At 40.4% G+C, this 4,379-nt stretch overlaps 1 protein-coding gene across 1 annotated transcript in view; it reads right to left on the bottom strand.

Moving 5' to 3' along the window:
- The window catches only part of LOC106877527 (translation initiation factor eIF-2B subunit delta), a 14,044-nt gene extending 11,809 nt beyond the window's left edge, over nucleotides 1-2,235 (bottom strand). The window contains exon 1 of the mRNA XM_052976490.1: nucleotides 2,054-2,235. The gene's annotated coding sequence lies outside the window, so the exon portion shown is untranslated. The remainder of the gene's footprint in view (nucleotides 1-2,053) is intronic.
- Nucleotides 2,236-4,379: the final 2,144 nt, after the last annotated feature.

Below are 4,379 nucleotides of genomic sequence, written 5' to 3'. Positions count from 1 at the left end.
AATTGAACCATACTCGATGACTGGCACCGCACCAGTGGAGCACTAACAGCACTGTCGAGCATGGACTGGCTCCCGTGCAGGTGGCATGTAAAAAACACTTTTTTGAGCGTGGCTGTTGCCAGTACCGTGTGACTGGCCCTCGTGTCGGTGGCACGTAAAAGCACCCACTACACTCTTGGGATCGTTGGCGTTAGGAAGGGCATCCAGCTGTAGAAACTCTGCCAGATCAGATTGGAGCATGGTGCAGCCTGCTGGCTTGCCAATCCTCAGTCAAATCGTCCAACCCATGCCAGCATGGAAAGCAGACGTTAAACGACGACGACGATGATGATGATGACATATGTATATATAGATAGAATTGTTAAATAGGACAACAAACATTAAGGCAAGGCAAACATCTCAAGTCGTATACAATATTATTATAGGAAGAAATTCGAAGTCTTACAGCTGTTTCTGGGATATCCCCGTGTATGGGATAGTCCATCTCGGCTATAACCTTGGAGCCCCAGTAATTCGTTACAGCACCACTATATAGAGTGTGCTTCTTTCAGATTTATGTTTTTTACAGACGATATATATAAATATATTTATATATATATATATAGTTCAAAATTATACAAAATTAGGGAACAACAAGGTGTATTAGTTGTTCCCACTATTTACGTCCACGTAACTCAGCAGTTCGACGAAACAAGATCGCTTGAATGAATAACTGGCCATTAAAATAAGTACTAGGGTCGATTACTTCGACAAAACCCTCCTAGGGCGATGCTCCAGCAAGACTAATCCAAACACTGAAACAAGTAAAAGATAAAATAGTCACGTTCTATATATATATATATATATATATATATATATATATATATATATCATACTATTACCCGCAGTTGCACTATTTTTGTCGTTGTTCTGCTACTTCTGCAACTAATAATAAAACTGCTGCTCCCCAAAGCTTGTTAACTGCGTACCGTCTCCCTTCGAGTTTCTTTAGAAAGTACCAAACTTTACATGCTTAATAAATGAAAGTCACTCGACATCCTTGCAAATGAAACATCGAGTGTGTAAATAGAAAATGGAAAGATGCTGTGCAGTACATTTCTTTCACAAGAGTATTGGCATACACTGGAATCGAGATTATTTTTTTCCTTACAGAAACAAAAAAGCTCTATACGGGGAGGGGGGGTCTGCGATGGTTTTGACATTTGTGAAGAACATCAGCAGCTTAATTCACATGGATGGGTTTTTGGTGAAGAAAGAGACAGTAGTAGTTGAATCTGGGAAGCATCAGACTGTGTTACAGTAGGTAGATTTGCCCAGTAAGATTCTGAGCTCGAATTCCGTAAACATCTGTTTCACCTTTCGTCCCATCAGAATCGATCGGGTACCAGTGTTACATTGGCTTATGTTCAGTCAACTTATACCTCAATACCTGCATAAATTTGTTGACCTATCCAATACAAAGAAACCAATATTTGGGGATACAATCTAGAATGCGCTCTAACTTATTGATACCTGCATTTATCAATATTTAAGGAGATTGTCAGAATCATGGGCTTTCCAGCCTCGAATACATATCATTTATACACTACATTATCCAATGTCTTTGTTTTTTGTTTCGTGTGTCTTTTTTAATGGTAGCGTATGATTTAAGAGAGATTTAGCTGCTATTTCTAGCAAGCCAAGCTACTGTGTATAGAACCTTGGTGAACCGTATCTAAGCGTCTAGGTATGCAAAATATGTTCCGACTATATTGCATTGAGTTAACTTGGGTTTTACGGTTTGCTATGGGTTTAGATAGCCCAGTTTACACAATAGCATTAACCATATATATATATTTGCTCTATAAGACAAAAGAAGAGAAATATTAGATACCAAAAAGGAGTTAGATTGGTCAAATTAAACAATACCCATGTAGCTCGAATATCTTTCAAAAGAAAGACAAAACGAATTAAGTGAGATCGGGGAGTTTCGTTTGTTTAAGGTATACAACCGAGACATTCACACACAATTTTGAAAAATAAATAAATAAATAAAAGCATCTAGATTACTTACTGATCCGTACTTTTTCCCCTTTCGAATCAGAGAAACAAAAATCACTTGGTGTCGAAAAAAAAAAAATAATTAATGGTTTTTAAGTGTTGATTGCAAAGTGTTTGATTGCGAAGCTAATTCCTCACCATATGTACAGCGCACATTGAAACACACACAGAAAAAAACACGAGGCCAGGATAGAATTTACTCACCGTTTGATGACGTTTAACGCACAGTCAACAGCAGCAGCAGCCTCCATGCAAATTGACTGGCTGACGAAATCAAATTGAATTATGCTTTTTCTTTGGCGAAATATGGCTTAAACTCTTTTCAACTGGGATCCTGAAAATGCCACATCTTGGTTTATGGGTCTCAGAGTACTGGGTTTTTTTTTTGTTTTTAAAGAGGGGCAACAGCAATAACTATGAAGCTCTGCTTCATCGTCCCGGCGGACAAAATGGAAAAGGCGTTGCCCCGGAGGATGACGAGGGGAAAACGGGTAGGAACAGCCGCACTTGCGGATAGCCACCCGTGCCCTGATAGGAGTGAGGTGGGACGTAGTCGGAGGGCCAAGAACGCCTCAAGCCTCCACTATCACACGCTCGACTGCAAATACCTGTTTGACGAGCAGCGAAGCCTGGGCTGGCAGGTCGCGAAGCAGGTGCCACAGTATAACATCCCAGATAAGGGGCCTACCACCGCGGAACGGGGAAAATCGTCATACCGTCTGGCCTTTTACCGTCTCCTTTTCTCCCATTATAATTTCATTCACAACTGGAATGCATTATGAGAGCAGTCGTGCGACTTTCTGAATGGTACACCTAATGAAAAGTTACCTTCATGTATCTTTTTAGTAGTGTGGCCTACCAGAAGATGAGAGTTGTGTCTCGTGCAGCCCGCTTCTCAAAAAATGTTGCCCAGGCCTATATTAGAGGATCAAGTAAAAGAATAAAATACTTTTATTTGTTTTAGTCATTTGACTGCGGCCATGGGTTTTAGTCAAACAAATCGATCCCAGGACTTATTTTTTTAAAGCCCAGTACTTATTATATCGGTCCGTTTTGCCTAACTGCTAATGTTACGGGGACGTAAACAGACCAACATTGGTTGTCACCCGGTGGGGGGACAGAGATAGTCATATAGCTATATATGTACCTGCGGGATTCTTTCAGATTCCGTCTACCAAATCCATTCAGAAGGCTTTGGTCGGTCTGAGGCTATCGGAGAAGACACTTGACTAAGGTGCTGTGCAATCGGACTGAACCCGCAACTATGTGGTTGGGAAGCAAACTTCTTACTACACAGCCACGCCTGCGATTATCCCAAATTCCTCTACACCATCAACTGAAAACTAATTTCACAAACTCCAATATAGCCCTAATTTGCAACATTTGAAATGTATCGCTGGAAAATTTCATTAACAAATAAGCATTTTTCCATTAAGCTATAAAAGAATATTATAATTGGTGGAAGAAGACACAAACGTTAATTTTTTTAATTAACAGAGTTACATCCCTTCTACCCTTAAGTTTGGTGTTGTCTCCCGTTACTTAGCGAAATGGTCATCATGCTATTGGTTTCAAATTTTGGCAAGCGGCCAGCAATTCCGGGGGTGGGGTGGGGCACAAGTCGTTTAAATCAACCCCAACGTTCAACTGGTACTTATATTATCGATCCCGGAAGGTTGAAAGGCAAAGTCGACCTCGGCGGAATTTGAACTCAGAATGTAAAGACAGAAGGCGAAATGCCACTAAGCATTTCGCCCGGTGTGCTAACGATTCTGCCAAATTCGTCGCCCTAGATTGGTTTCAAATTTTGGCACAAGGCCAGCAATTCCGATGGAGAGGTTAAGTCCACTACATCGACCTCAGTGCTCAACTGGTACCTTGGCATATCTACAAACGCGTGACCTCCCCTCCATCACCACACCGAAATTGTTTCCTGACTTACAGAAAAATGGATATCTTTTAACGAAATTTTTTACAAACAAACGTCAAATGGCGCAGATAATTATATCGGAATTTAATATGAAAATTTTTTTCCAAGGGTGAGGTCAAGAGTTTCGTAAAATTCACAGGAGCCAGCTTTGTTTTATCACATCATCATTATCATTTGCAACAGAAGTCACGTTTCCACTACGACTTAAAACGGTTAGACTCGAACAGAATATCGTCCGGTAATTACCATTTGAATGGAAATTTTGTTTCCACTATAAAACACATATTGCGAGGTTTGTATCACCCCCTTGAGACCCAACTACACTCAAGCTGAAAAATATAGAATACCTCACAAGTAATATAAACGTCTTAAATTCAGTGGCGGCGTTAATGAAGATGTTACACGTTAA

The sequence above is a fragment of the Octopus bimaculoides genome, chromosome 24 (genome assembly GCF_001194135.2).
Source record: "Octopus bimaculoides isolate UCB-OBI-ISO-001 chromosome 24, ASM119413v2, whole genome shotgun sequence".
Taxonomy (NCBI): Eukaryota; Metazoa; Mollusca; class Cephalopoda; order Octopoda; family Octopodidae; genus Octopus; species Octopus bimaculoides.
Note: the sequence above shows the minus strand (reverse complement) of the source record. Positions and strands in the feature narration are given on the sequence as shown.